The sequence below is a fragment of the Macaca fascicularis genome, chromosome 13 (genome assembly GCF_037993035.2).
Source record: "Macaca fascicularis isolate 582-1 chromosome 13, T2T-MFA8v1.1".
In the NCBI taxonomy this organism is placed as follows: Eukaryota; Metazoa; Chordata; class Mammalia; order Primates; family Cercopithecidae; genus Macaca; species Macaca fascicularis.
The window spans coordinates 112,237,323-112,252,846 of record NC_088387.1 but is presented as its reverse complement, the minus strand read 5'-3'; the positions used below and the strand labels follow the sequence as shown (position 1 = coordinate 112,252,846).

At 42.0% G+C, this 15,524-nt stretch overlaps 1 long non-coding RNA gene across 11 annotated transcripts in view; it reads right to left on the bottom strand.

Moving 5' to 3' along the window:
- The window catches only part of LOC107127174 (uncharacterized), a 37,685-nt gene that overhangs the window by 19,765 nt on the left and 2,396 nt on the right, over positions 1-15,524 (bottom strand). For 5 of the 11 annotated variants that reach the window (XR_010580586.2, XR_012422688.1, XR_012422687.1 and 2 more), the window contains exon 3: positions 12,042-12,163. The exons of the other annotated variants lie outside the window; for them this stretch is intronic. This is a non-coding gene — a long non-coding RNA (uncharacterized lncRNA). The remainder of the gene's footprint in view (positions 1-12,041; positions 12,164-15,524) is intronic. 11 annotated transcript variants of the gene reach the window in all.

Sequence of the window (15,524 nt, the reverse complement as noted above, 5' to 3'; positions counted from 1 at the left end):
GTATACTCTGAAAACTATGAAACATTACTGAGAGAAATGAAGGAAGGTGAGTGTAAATGGTTATATCACACTCATGGATTGAAAGACTCAATATTCTTTAAATGCCAGGTCTCCCTAAAATTGATTCTCTAGATTCAATACAATAGTATGCAAAATCATATCAGGTCTTAAAAAAAAAAAATTTAGTAAGCAGACCAGGTGTGGTGGCTCACACTTGTAATCCCAGCAACTTTAAGAGGCCAAGATGGAAGGTTGCTTGAGCCCAGAGGTTTGGGACCAGCCTGGCCAACGCAGCAAGACCCCATCTCAATTTTAATAAAAGAAAGAAAGAAATTTAATAAGCAATTTAAAAATTTTTATGCATAGAATAGGCCGGACTTGGTGGCTCACACCTGTAATCCCAGCACTTTGGGAGGCCGAGGTGGGTGGATCACGAGGTCAGGAGATTGAGACCATCCTGGCTAACAAGGTGAAACCCCAACTCTACAAAAAATACAAAAAATTAACCGGGTGTGGTGGCGGGCGCCTGTAGTTCCAGCTACTCTGGAGGCTGAGGCAGGAGAATGGCGTGAACCCGGGAGGCGGCGGAGCTTGCAGCGAGCCAAAATTATGCCACTGCACTCCAGCCTGGGCAACAGAGCGAGACTCCGTCTCAAAAAAAAAAAAAAAAATTTACACATAGAATAGCCAAAACAATTGTGAAGAGGAACAAAATTGGAGGACTTATGCTCTCTGGTTTCAAAACTTACTATGAAGCTAATAGTAATCAAGATAGTTTGGTATTCAAGTAAACTTTGACATACAGATCAATAAAACAGAATAGAAAGTTCAGAAATAGACCTACACATATGGTCAACTGATTTTCAGCAAAGGTGTCAAGACAATTAAATGGGGGGAAGGACAATCTTTTCAATAAAAGATAATGAAATAGTTGGTTGACTCCGTGTACAAAAATGAATCTTAACCTTACGTCATACCAATTCAAAAATTAACTTGAAGTGGATCATAAACTGTATGTAAGAGCTAAAAATTATAAATCTTCTTTAAAAGAAAAACAGAAGAAAATGTTAGTGATCCCGGGCAAGGCAAATATTTTAAAAATAGGCCACAAAAAGCAAAAACTACAAAAGAATACAAAACTACATCAAATTTGGACTTCATCAAAAATTAAAATGTCTGCTCTTTGAAAGCACCATTAGGAAAATGAAAAGGCGAGTCTCATTGGCTTGTACCAGACTATATACATGACTCGTACCAGAACATATAAAGAATTCTCATGGCTGGGCGCGGTGGCTCACACCCATAATCCCAGCACTTTGGGAGGCTGAGGCGGGCAGATCACCTGCGGTTAGGAGTTTGAGACCAGCCTAGCCAACATGGTGAAACCCCGTCTCTACTAAAAATACAAAAATTAGCTGGGTGTGGTGGTGCGTGCCTGTAGTCCCAGCTATTTGAGAGGCTGAGGCGGGAGAATCACTTGAACCCAGGAGGCAGAGGTTGCAGTGAGCCAAGATCACACCACTGCACTCCAGCCTAGGCAACAAAGTGACACTGTCTCAAAAAAAAAAAAAAAAAAAAAAAGAATTCTCACAACGCAGTAATGATAAAAGACAATTAAAATTGTGTAGAAGATTTGAGCAGATATTTTATTTAAAAAACCACAGATGTCAAATAAGCACATGAAAAAGATGCTGAACATCATTAGTCATTAGGGAAATATAAATTTAAACCAAAAGGAGATACCACTACATACACACTGAAATGGATAAAATTTAAAAGATTGATAATGCCAAGCATTAGAATGGAACAACTTGAACTCTCATACACTGCTGAAGAAAACTGTACAATCATTTTAGAAAGCAGTTTAGCCTAGGCTGGCACAAGGCTCATGCCTAAAATCTCAGCATTTGGGAGGCTGAGGCAGGAGGATCGCTTGAGCCCAGGAGTTCAAGACCAGCATAGGCAACATAGGGAGACCCTGTCTCTACAAAAAAAAGTTAAAAAATTAGCTGGGCATGATGGCACATGCCTGTAGTCTTAGCTACTCAGGAGGCTGAGGTAGGAGGATTGCTTGAGGCCAGGAGGTCTAGGCTGCAATGAGCCGTGATTGCACCACTGCACTCCAGCCTGGGTGGACAGAGTGAGACCCTGTCTCAAAAAAAAAAAAAAAAAAGAAAGAAAAAAAAAGAAGAAAAAGAAAAGGAAAGGAGCGGAGGGGAGGGGAGGGGAAGGGAGAGGGGAGGTGAAGTGAGAGGGGAGGGGAGGGGAGGGGGGAGGGGAAGGGAGGGGAGGGGAAGGGAGGAGAGGAGAGAAGTTTAACATTCACTTATAAACTTAACTATTCACTTACCGTATGACTTAGAAATTCTATTCTTAAATATTTGCTCAAGTGTAGTGAAAACATGTCTACACAAAGATTTGTGCCTGAGTTTTCAGAGCAGCTTTGTTCAGAGTAGCCGCTGGAAGTGATCCAAATGTCCATCAGTTGGTAAATAGATAAAGAAAAGTTACTAAATGGAATACTACTCAGCAATTAATATGTATGAGCTGACACATGCAGCAAAATAGATGAATTGCAAAGCATTACTAAGGCAAAAAAGGCAACTCCCTGTATGCACCCCTATATGAAGTTCTAGAAAAGGCAAACCTATAGTGATAGCAGATCAGTAATTGCTAGCAGTGAGGGGATTTGGGATAGAATTTAAAATTACATTTTTGGTACTGGTTGCACTGCTGTATACAGATGTCAAAACTCATCATTGTACACTTAACATCGGTCAATGTTGTTGTGTATAAATTCTTCTGCTGACATTTGAATTCCTCTTTGTCTACTTTTTTGTCATTCTTCTAGCCACTTAGTCGCTTCACATTTAATGGTTCAGGACTGCCATGTCTGCTGTTTCAAGGATAGAGTTTGTGTTTCTGTTTAGCTACTTTTCTTATTTTGGGGTAATTTTTCAGAGAAAAAATAAGTGGGAAGTTTTTTCCCTCACCATCTCAAACTTGGAAGTCCTATAGATGTCAGTTAAAGTCATGGGGCTGGAGTTATCCCTATTCCTTTGTGTATTAATGTACATTTTGAGACACTACGAACGAGTTCCCAAAATGATGAATAAGGTCTCCAATCTCCCATATCTCCCCACTTCCTCTGCACCATCCCCCCAATATAGTTATAAAACAGTGTTAGTTATATCAGTAGTTAGGATATACTTTATTATGACTGTGCAAATGTCATTCACTAGAAAACCAGTAACTTAATGCCCATGACACTTTTTTTTTCAGTTCTTCATTTTTACTAGAGTTGTTCATTCCCCACCTTTTTTTTCGTTTGTCTGATTTTCTACACACCCACCACTAATTTTTCCTAATGCCCCAACAAGTCAGCCTCAACTCCATTGGTAATGTTTTCCGTAATCTCAAACATCGCATATTCCTCTAATTCCTGGAGACCTCTTTCTCAGAATCAGCCTTCCTTCCATGGATTCCGTTGAGACTGGATGCTGGGTGGATGTCATCCTGGTTTCTAGTCCCCATCATCCTGAGGGTTCACATTGCCTTGTACATTTTGGATCCCTTGCTTCCTGATATCTTGTTCCATGTGTTCTTTTCTTGGTTACTCCCTTGTTTTTGGTTTGCTTTTTGTTTCATTTGTTTGTTTGTTTGTTTGAGATGGAGTCGTGCTCTGTTACCAGACTGGAGTACAGAGGCGCGATCTTGGCTCACTGCACCCTCCGCCTCCTAGGTTCAAGCAATTCTCCTGCCTCAGCCTCCTGAGTAGCTGGGACTACAGGCATGCACCACCACGCCCAGCTAATTTTTTTGTATTTTTAGTAGAGATGGGGTTTCACCATGTTGGCCAGGATGATCTCGATCTCTTGACCTCATGATCCGCCCACCTCAGCCTCCCAAAGTGCTGTGATTACAGGCGTGAGCCACCACACCCTGCCAGTTACTCCCTTGTTTTGTTGGATCATTACCTCCAGTAGGTCACTAGGTAAGGGAACAAGAGAAGTAGATTATTTCAATTATTGCATGCCTGAAAATACCTTATGCTACCTGATTGGACTGATGGCTTGGCTAAATATAAAAGTGTAGCATGTAAATTAGAGTATTGAAGGAATTGGTCCCTTATCTACTAGATTCCAGGGTTGTTAAGAGGCCTGTTGACTTCTGATTTTCTTCTTTTCTCTCTGCAAATTTATAGCCTCTTTTCTGTATCTTGGATATTTTAAAATTTCCCAGTGGTGTACCTGACACTGGATCTTTTTCATTCCCTGTGCTAACCCTTTTGATTTGGAAAATCATGCTTTAGTTCTGGGAAATTTCCTTTGCTCTCCTTCTAGCTTTTTAGTTGTTGGCTTTCAACTTTCCAGACTTACCCTCTTGCTTTACTTTATCTCTTTGCTGCTATTTTTCATCTTTTGGTCTTTTTGCTCTGTCTTCTGGAAGTTTCTCTGGATTAATTTTTTATACTAAGTTTTAATTTTGGTTCTTATATCTTTAACTGTGTAGAAATTTCCCTTGTTTTTAGGATTGTTTTTAAGCTTTCTGGTTCTTGTTTCATGGATACAATATCATCTCTACCCGTTTTGTGGAAATTATTAGTTTGAAGTCGTTTCCGGTTTCTCCTGATTATTTTCCGTATTCTTTTGTTTGTTGTGTTTTCTGTCTTTCAAGTCAGAAGCTCTTCCTGGGTATCTGCAGGTGCTCAGCCATCTGCTCTCATTTTTTACTTGAGCCTAGAAGCTCTTTGCACGTCGCCAGTCTTGGGCCCTAGTGGGCTTTAGCCTCATAGGAAGAAGGAGCTTCAAACAGGCTTGTCATTGTGAAGAATCCCAAATGGCAGTCTCTGCCATCTACTTTAGAGAAGAGTAACTTCCTGCCTGGGGGGATGTAAAACTTGCTACAGGGATTCTAGAAAGGTAGATGGGGCAGCATTCAGATTTCCACTCAATTCCCATTTTCAATCCGGGGTGTCTCCTTCAGCACCTGCTGCCACTGCAAACTCCTCTACGATGACCATGCCTCCTCTTCCATTGTTTTGGTCCTTGTGGACATAATCCTCCTTATTTTACTGCTATTTTAGTGGGGGTGGGGAGAAAAAAAGAAAGAATGCATCTATCCAGCCTGGCCTCCCCTGTTTCTGTCATAAGGAGCTTGAATGGGATTCAGAGAAGGTTGGCTTCTCCAGGACTCCCCCCCTACTCCTAAGTCACCACTTCAATCTGGGTCTCGATTTCCTCATCCATAAAATGGAAGAATAGTGCCGCAAACACACTTCAGAGATACTGCAGGTTCCTTTCCAGATCACCGCAATAAAATAAATAATGCAATAAATGCGAGTCACACAAATATTTTGGTTTCTCAGCACATACAAAAATTATCTTTACACTATGCTATCGTCTATTATTTGTGCGATAGCATTATGTCTAAAAAATACGTATCTTAATTTTAAAACACTGTACTACTAAAAAATGCCAACGATCCAATCAACAATCCAACCAGCAGGCTCCAATCCTTTTGCTGGTGGAGGGTCTTGCCTCAGTTTTGATGGCTGCCGACTGGTCAGGGTGGTGGCTGCTGAAGGTTGCAGAGGCTGTGGCAATGTCATAAAATAAGACAACAATGAAGCTTGCTGCATTGACTGGTGCTTCCTTTCATGAAAGATTTCCCTGTATATGCCATGCCGTTTGGTAGCATTTTACCCACAGTAGAACGCTTTCGAATTTAGAGTCACTCCTCTCAAACCCTGCCACTGCTTTATCAACTAAGCTTACGGAATATTCCAAATCCTTTGTTGTCATTTCAACAATGTTCACGGCACCTTCACTAGGAGCAGGCTCCATCTCAAGAAACCACTTTCTCTGCTCATCCATAAGAAGCAACGCCTCATCCATTTACCATGAGATTACAGCAAATCAGTCACATCTGCAGGCTCCACTTCTAATTCTAGTTCTCTTGTTGTTGCCATCACATCTGCAGTTACTTCCTCCACTGAGTCGCTGAGTCTTGAACCCCTCAAAGTCATCCATGGGAGGAGGAATCAGTTTCTTCCAAACTCCTGTTAAAATGGATGTTTTGTCCTCCTCCCATGAATCACAAATGTTCTTAATGGCATTTAGAATGGTGACACCCTTCCAGCAAGTTTTCCATTTACTTTGCCCAGATCCATCAGAGGAATCACTATCTATGGCAGCTATAGCTTTACAGAGTGAATTTCTTAAATAATAAGACTTGAAATTTGAAATTACTCCTTGATCCATGGGCTGCAGAATGGATGTTGTATTAATAGGTAGGAAAACAGCACTAATCTTGTACATCTCCATCAGAGCTCTCAGGTGACCAGGTGCTGCATTGTCAATGAGCAGTTATTGTTTGAAAGACATCTTTTTTTTTTTTTTTTTTTTTTCCTGAGCAGTAGATCTCAACAATAGGCCTTAAATATTCAGTAAATCATGGCATAAACAAAGGTGCTGTCATCCAGGCTTGGTCGTTCCATTTAGACAGCCCGGGCAGAATAGATTAAGCCTAATTCTTAAGGACCCTGGGATTTTCAAAATAGCAAATGAACATTGGCTTCAACTTAAAGTCACCAGCTTGTCTTAGCCTATAACAAGAGAGACAGTCTGTCCATTGAAGCTTTAAAACCAGACATTGACTTCTCTTTAACTATGAGAGTCAGAGATGGCATCTTCTTCCAATATAAGGCTGTTTCATCTACATAGAAAATCTGCTGCTGTTTTGTTTTTGTTTTTGAGACAGGTCTCACTCTGTCACCTGGCTGGAGTGCAGTGGTGTGATCTCGGCTCACTGCAAACTCCACCTCCCAGATTCGAGCGATTCTCCCACCTCAGCCTCCCAAGTAGCTGGGACTATAGGTACTCACCACCACGCCCAGCTAATTTTGTGTGTGTGTGTGGTAGAGATGAGGTTTCACCCTGTTGGCCAGGCTCATCTCAAACTCCTGACCTCAAACGATCCACTTGCCTTGACCTCCCAAAGTGCTGGGATTATAGGCGTGCGCCACCATGCCTGATCAACATAGAAAAACTGTTGTTTCGTGTAGCCACCTTCATCCATGATCTTAGCTGGATCTTCTAGACGACTTGCTGCAGCTTCTCCACCAGCACTTGCTGCTTCTCTTTGTACTTTATGTTCTGGAGGTGACTTCTTTCTTTCAACCTCATAAACCAACCTCTGCTAGCTTCAGGCTTTTCTTCTGCAGCTTCCTCACCTCTCTCAGCCTTCATAAAACTGAGAGTTAAAGCCCTGCTCTGGATGAGACTTTAGTTTAAGGGAATGTTGTGGCTGCTCCGATCTATCCAGACCACCAAAAGTTTTCTCCACATCAGCAATAAAACTGTTTTGTTTTCTTAAAATTTGTGTGTTCACTGAAGTAGTACTTTCAATTTCCTTCAAGAACTTTCTCTTTGCATTCATAACTTCTGTGTTTGATGCAAGAGGGCTAGCTTTTGGGTTAGCTCAGCTTTCAACATGCCCTTCTCACTAAGCTTGATCATTTCTAGCTTTTTATTTTATTTATTTTTTAATTTAATTTTTTTTCCTGAGGCGGGGTCTTGCTCTGTTGCCCAGGCTGGAGTGCAGTGGTGCAATCTCAGCTCAATGCCACCTCTGCCTCCCGGATTCAAGCAATTCTCCTGCCTCAGCCTCCCAAGTAGCTGGGATTACAGGTTTGTGCCACCACGCGCAGCTAATTTTTGTATTTTTATTAGAGATGGGGTTTCACCACGTTGGCCAGGCTGGTCTCAAACTTCTGTGATCCACCCACCTCCATCTCCCAAAGTGCTGGGATTACAGGTGTGAGATTTTATGTTCTGGAGGTGGCGTCAGCCCTAGATTTTTATTTAAAATGAGAGACCTGCAACTCTTCCTTTCACTTGAACACTTAAAGGCCATTGTAGGGTTATTAATTGGCTTAATTTCAATATTCTTGTGTCTCAAGAGATAGGGAGGCCTGAGGAGAGGGAGAGACATAAGGGAATAGCCGGCTGGTGGAGCTGTCAGAACATGCATCACATTTATCCATGACGTTTGCCATCTTACATGGGTGGGGTTTGTGGCACCCTCAAAAGTTACAGCAGTGACATCAAAGATCACTGATCACCATAACAGATATAATAACAATGGAAATGGCTGAAATAGTGTGAGAATTATTAACATGTGACACAGACACGGAGCGAGCACGTGTTATCAGGAACGCGGCGCTGGAAAACCTGCTCAGCACGGTCGCCACAAACCTTCGAGTTTTGTTTTTTTTAATGTAGTATCTCTGAAGTTCAATAAAGTGAAGCACAATACAACGAGGTATGTCTATAGATAAATTTTATTTTATTTTATTTTACTATTGTTATTTTTTGACACGGAATCTCACTCTGTCACCCAGGCTGGAGTGCAATGGCAAGATCTCATCTCACTGCAACCTCCGCCCCCAGGTTGAAGCAATTCTCCTGCCTCAGCCTCCTGAGTAGGTGGGACTACAGGTGCCTGCCACCACACCTGGCTAATTTTTGTGTTTTTAGTAGAGATGGGGTTTTGCCATGTTGGCCAGGCTGGTCTCCAACTCCTAGCCTCAAGTTATCCGCCTGCCTCAGCCTCCCAAAGCACTGGGATTACAGGTGTGAGCCACCAGGCCTGGCCGATACATTTTATTTTATTTTATTTTTTAGAGATGAGGGAGGGGGTCTCACTATGCTTTCCAGGCTGGTCTTGAACTCCTGGCTCAAGCAATCTTCCCATCTCAGCCTACTAAATTGTTGGGATTATAGGCGAGAGCCACTGCACCCAGCCAAATTTCAGGAACTCTTTCTATTCTGAAATTGCATGCTTCAGGAAACCAGACCTGGTCTCCATGGGTATTTTATTTGTTTGTCATATTTTTGGTGTTCCCAAAATGTGCCGCCAGCCTCCTTTTCTGGATTTCTTCTACCTTTCTCCAGAATCAATGGATCCTTGAGCAGAGCTGGCTCCATGGGTTTTGTAAAGGCTACAGAGTCCCAGGACCTCGTATTCAGGAGGGCCTCGTGCTTGGTTTAATCTTCCGCTCTCACTGTCTTGAAATTCTTACTAACTTTTGAGCAACGGGCTACATATTTTCATCTTGTGTTGGTTCCCACAAATTAGGTAGCCAGTCCTGGCCACGGGACAGTCACAAGCCAGAAGTCACCTTTCAAAGATCTTAACGCTCATGGCCAGAGACAGAACTTCTGTGGCTCTGTTACCCTGCTTCCTGGAAGGGAGGGAGGAGCAAGACCGGTTTGCCCCAAGCCTATAAATGGATAAACCAGTCCCCAACAGGTTCTGCAACTTGCCTGAGATCTTATCGCTCATGAGTTTGGGAAACTCTTGAGTTATTTAAGCCACACTCTTAGAAGGTTGTTTTGCTTCTGTTTAACTGGTGCTGTGCCTTCTGGCTATTGAGCTCCTATGACAAAGTGATTTTGCATCCAGAGTACTTTATTCATTCATCCATTCATTCACTAAAGAAACCTTTATTAAGCACTTGGTCTGTTAGCAGAAAAAGTAGGCTCTTTGGAACAGGCAGAATGGAGTTAAGTTCCCTCTTGGCCTCTTGCTGGTTGGGTGACCTGATTACACCTCCTGAGCCTCAGTTTCCTTTACTGTTTAATGACAACAGTTAAGAGATCATTTGGGTAATGGGCCTGGTACAATGCCTGACAGAGTCTGTGCCTAGCAAATACCCACTCCTTAGCCTTCCTCAGGGCTATGCAACCTGCAGGTGGTTGCAGTTTTAGTTATGGGCAGACCAGGCTACCAGCAGGCCTTGGAGCTCCTGGAGGAGCCATTCAGAGGGCAAGTGCTGGATACTCTCTTCTCTCTAGCAGGAACATGGAGGGTGGATGAGAAGCAGCAAGGATGATGTTTGCCTTCTGGATCATGCCTGTGTCTTGTGATTAGCATTTAATAGGCTCCCAGAAAGCTTTGAAGATAATCATATGTCTACCCCTCCCTTTTGACTGATGATCTTGACGTGATATACACTTATGTCAGTGAGGAAATTGGGACGCCCTTGCAATGAGCCAAGAGTTGCTCTTTAGCTTTCAAAAACTTAAAGTCTAGTGAAAATTCAGCCCACAATAGAGTGGCACAGGAATTTGTCTTCAGAAATGCCTCCTCCACAAAGCTGTTTTGTGGGATGAATGGGGGACGATATGGTAAAATAAGCTTAATGACAATTTATGGTATTCGTACCTCACTTTTCCGTGTACAAAGTTTTGACAAAGTCCTTGTATATCCATCATCCCATTCGTGCCTTCAAGCCCCATAAGGTGGTCTGATAAAGTTATCACTCCCAGACTGCAGATGAGAAAACTGAGACTCATTGAAGTGATTCGTCCAGGCCATATAGCTAGCAGGGAAGTAGCAGGGCCAGGACTTAAATCTACTACTCTCTTGAGTCCAGAGACCCTCCTCTGTTGCCTCAAGGTAGTATTTAGCGATTGCCACACCTCTTTAGCTAAACTTTTAGCTGACTTGTTCTGAGTTCTAAGCCCTGGGATGTTGGCAGTATCAGGGGGTGAGGAGGAGGCGGTGGGACCAGCTCCAATGGGGCCACACCCTGAATATCAGGGCTGCAGCCCAGTTGAGTTGTGGCCACATTCCTTGAATTCCCATGACCTGGTCACATAAGAATAAAGCAGCCCCTGGGGTGGTCTCATCAGAGCCAGATCTGTCCCTCTCACCACTCAAGGGCTCACTCCTGTAATTCTGCCTCTCTCCTATGTAACCCACGCTTGATTTCCATTAGCATACAAAATGCTGCAGTCCTTCAAATTCTCTTCAACTCCCTTCAGCTCTTGCCCAAGTCTTGCTCCCCCTTTCAGGGAGTTGTCACCACTTGTGTCCCCTTTCCCTCCTCTCATTCTGCCTTAAACCTGCTCCAATTAAACTTTCATCCTTATCACTTTCCTGAAATCACCGTGTCAATGCTGTGTATCTTGCTAAGTCCTATGCTGAACTCACTCAAACTCTTAATAGCATTTGACATTTCTTTCTTCTTGAAACTTGCTTCATGTAGCTTACGGTCACCACACTCCTCTGGTTCTCCTCCTTCTCCATCATCTTTGCTGGATGTTTCTGCTGTCCCTGACTTCTAATGCTATGGTGTCCTGCGACTTAGCCCTGGGCTCTCCTCTCCCACCTGCCATCTACCCTCACTTCCTAGGTGTCTTCACTTTGTCCATGGCTTTATAGCCCCCATAGACACTGATGACTTCCAAATTCATATCTCCAGCCAGAATATCTCCTTGGAATTCCAAACTCATGTGTTGACTTCCTCCTCAATATTTTCTCTTGTATTACCGATAGACATGTCAAATTTTGTCCCAAATCTTGAGTTTTCACCCCAACATCTGCTCACAATCATCTCGTAGTCTCCTCCACTCACTACAGTATGGCATCCTTGATTCCTCTCTTTTGCTCACAACTACATCCAGTCCATTGTTGGCTCCACCTTCAAAACACACCTGTTTCTCATTGCCCTTCTCTAGTGCCCTACACCAGGCACCACATACATCTTTAGGCTGGATTCCTGGTATAGCCTCCCAATTAGTCATCTCCATTGTGCCCTTATCCTTTATAGTCAGCCTGAGTAAGACTTCAAGGCATAAATCAGACTGCATCATTCCTCTGTTCAAAATCCTTCAATGACTTCTCCACTGACTTAGAATTAGATCAAAATACCTAACCATGGTCCCAGACAGAATATTCAAAATACCCATATTTAACATCTGGTAGAGGAATGCATAGTCATATATAAGTTTCTATATAAATCAAACATTTTAAATATATTATCTTCTATTTTCCAAATGAACCAAACTATATTTATCTATATAATAAAACTGCTGGCTGGGTGTGGTGGCTCACACCTGTAATCCCAGCACCGTGGGAAGCCGAGGTGGGAGGATCACTTGAGGTCAGGAGATCAAGGCCAGCCTGGCCAACATGGGGAAACCCCATCTCTACCAAAAATACAAAAATTAACTGGGCATGGTGGCACAAACCTGTAATCCCAGCTACTTGGGAGGCTGAGGCAGAAGAATCGTTGGAACTCAGGAGGCAGAGGTTGCAGCAAGCCGAGATTGTGCCACTGCACTCTAGCATGGGCGACAGAGTGAGACTCCATCTCAAAAAAAAAAAAAAAAAAGCTTAAAAAATGATATTAATATAACACAGAGCATGCATCAAATCAGCCTAATACTCTAAGTCATTTATTGGTTTTCAGAAATAATTGGTGTGAACAGTGAACAATCTGAAAAAGAAATTAAAAAACTAATCCCATTTACAATAGCCAAAGAAAATGAAATACCTAGGAATTAACCAAAGAAGTAAAAGATCTCTATAATGTAAACTACAAAACAGTGATGAAAGGAATTGAAGAGGACACCAAAAAATGGAGAGATATTCTATGTCCATGGATTGGAATAATCAATGTTGTTAAAATGTCCATACTACCCAAAGCAATCTACAGATTCAATGGATTCCCTATCAAAATACCGATGACATTCTTCACAGAAAGGCAAATAACTGCCGTAAAATTTATGTGGAACCACAAAAGACCCCGAATGCCAAAGTTATCCTAAGCAAAAAGAACAAAGCTGGAGGTATCACATTAACTGACTTCAAATTATACTCAGAGCTATAGTAATCAAAATAGTATGCTATTAGCATAAAAACAGACACATAGCCCAACAGAACAGAATAGAGAACACAGAAACAAATCCACACACTTACAGTAAACTAATTTTTGACAAAGGGGCCAAGAACATACACTGAGGAAAAGAGTCTCTTCAATAAATGGTGCTGGGAAAACTAAATATCCATAAGCAAAATACAAAACTAGACCTCTATATCTCACCACATACAAAAATCAAATTGAAATGGATTAAAGACTTAAATCTAAGACCTCAAAATATGAAACTACTAAAAGAAAACATTGGGGAAATTCTCCAGGACATTGGTCTGGGCAAAAATTTCTTGATTAATACCCCACAAGCACAGGCAACCAAAGCAAAAATGGACAAATTAGATCACATCAAATTAAAAAGCTTCTGCACAGCAGAGGAAACAATCAACAAAGTGAAGAGACAACCCGCAGAATGGGAGAAAATATTTGCTAGCTATCCATCTGACAAGTGATTATTAGCCAGAATATATAAGGAGCTCAAACAAGTCTACAGGAAAAAAATTCTAATAATCCAATAAAGAAATCAGCAAAATATTTTAATAGACATTTCTCAAAAGAAGACATACAAATGGCAAACAGGTATATGAAAAGGTGCTCAACATCATCGATCATCAGAGAAATGAAAATCAAAACTACAATCTCGGCTGGGCATGGTGGCTCACACCTGTAATCTCAGCACTTTGGTAGGCCGAGGCAGGTGAATCACGAGGTCAAGAGATAGAGACCATCTTGGCCAACATGGTGAAACCCCGTCTCTACTAAAAAAATACAAAAATTAGCTGGGTGTGGTGGCACGTGCCTATAGTCCCAGCTACTCGGGAGGCTGAGGCATGAGAATCGCTTGAACCTGGGGGGCGGAGGTTGTAGTGAGCTGAGATTGTGTCACTGCGCTCCAGCCTGGGCAAGAGCAAGACTCTGTTTCAAAACAAACAAACAACAACAACAACAACAACAAAACCCTACAATCTCATCCCAGTTAAAATAGTTTATATCCAAAAGACAGGCAATAACAAACACTGGTGAGGATGTAGAGAAATCAGAACCCTCAAACACTGTTGGTGGGGATGCAAATTAGTACAAGCATTAGGGAGAACAGTTTGGAGGTTCCTCAAAAAACTAAAAATAGAGTTACCATATGATCCAGCAATCCCACTGCTGGATATATACTCAAAGGAAAGGAAATCAATATATTGAAGAGATACCTGCACTCCCATGTTTATTGCAGCACTGTTTACAATAGCCAAGGTTCAGAAGCCACCTAAGTGTCTGTCACAAGATGAATGGATAAAGAAAGTGTGGTACATATTCACAATGGAGTACTATTCAGCCATGCAAAAGAGTGAAATCCTGTCATTTGTAATAACATGAATGGAACTGGAAGTCATTATGTTAAGTGAAGTAAGCCAGGCACAGAAAGACAAACGTCACATGTTCTCACTTATTTGTGGGATCTAAAAATCAAAACAATTCACTTTATGGAGATAGAGAGTAGAAGATTGGTTATCAAGAGGCTGGGCCAGGTAGTTGGTCAGGGGCAGGGAATGGTGAAGAGGGAGGTGGGGATGGTTAATGAATACAAAAGTAATAGAAAGAATGAATAAGACCTAGTATTTGCTAGCACAACAGGGCGACTATAGTCAATAATAATTTACTTGTGCTTTTAAAAATAACTAAGAGCGTATATGGCCAGGCGCGGTGGCTCACACCTGTAATCTCAGCACTTTGGGAGGCCGAGGCGGGCAGATCATGAGGTCAGGAGATTGAGACCATCCTGGCTAACACGGTGAAACCCCATCTCTACTAAAAATACAAAAAAAGTTAGCCAGGCATGGTGGCGGGCGCCTGTAGTCCCAGCTACTTGGGAAGCTGAGGCAGGAGAATGGCATGAATCCAGGAGCGGAGGTTGCAGTGAGCCAAGATCTTGCCACTGCACTCCAGCCTCGATTACTGTATGATTTATTTTTTCTCTTTTATTTATTTTTTAAATCTTTATTCTTTTTTCTCTACTTTTTCTTTTAACATTTTTTAATTTTGAGAAAAGGTCTTGCTTTGTCACCTAGGCTAGAATGCAGTGGCATGACCACAGCTCACTGCAGCCTTAACCGATCCTCCCACCTCAGTCTCCCTAGTACCTGAGAGTATGGGACTGTGCCACCACACCCAGCTAATTTTTTTAATTTTTTGCAGAAATGAGGTCTCATTATATTGCCCAGGCTGATCTCAAACTCCTGGGCTTAAGTGTTCTGTCCACCATGGCCTCCCAAAATGCTGAGATTACAGGCTTGATGTTAAACTAACCTTGCATTCCTAGAATAAACCTAACTTGGCTATGATTTATTATCCTATTTATATATTGCTGAATACAACAGGATGTACATTCAATTTACTGATGTTTTGTTTGGAACTTTTGCATGTATGTTTATAAGAGGAATTGATCTTTAATTTTGACTTTTCTTGAAATATCCTTGTCAAGTTTTGGTGTCAACGTCATGCTTGTCTCCTAAAATGTGTTGGTAAATGCTCCTCTTTTTTCATTATTTGGAAGCATCTGTATAAGATGGGTGTTCTTTCTTTCTTTTTACAATTATTATTATTATTGAGACAGAGTCTCACTCTGTCAACCAGGCTGGAGTGCAATGGCACGATCTTGGCCCACTGCAACCTCCGCCTCCCAGGTTCAAGCAATTCTTGTGCCTCAGCCTCCCAAGTAGCTGGGATTACAGGCATGCAACACCACGCCCGGATAATTTTTGTACTTTTAATACAGATGAGGTTTTGTCATGTTGGTCAGGTTGGTCTC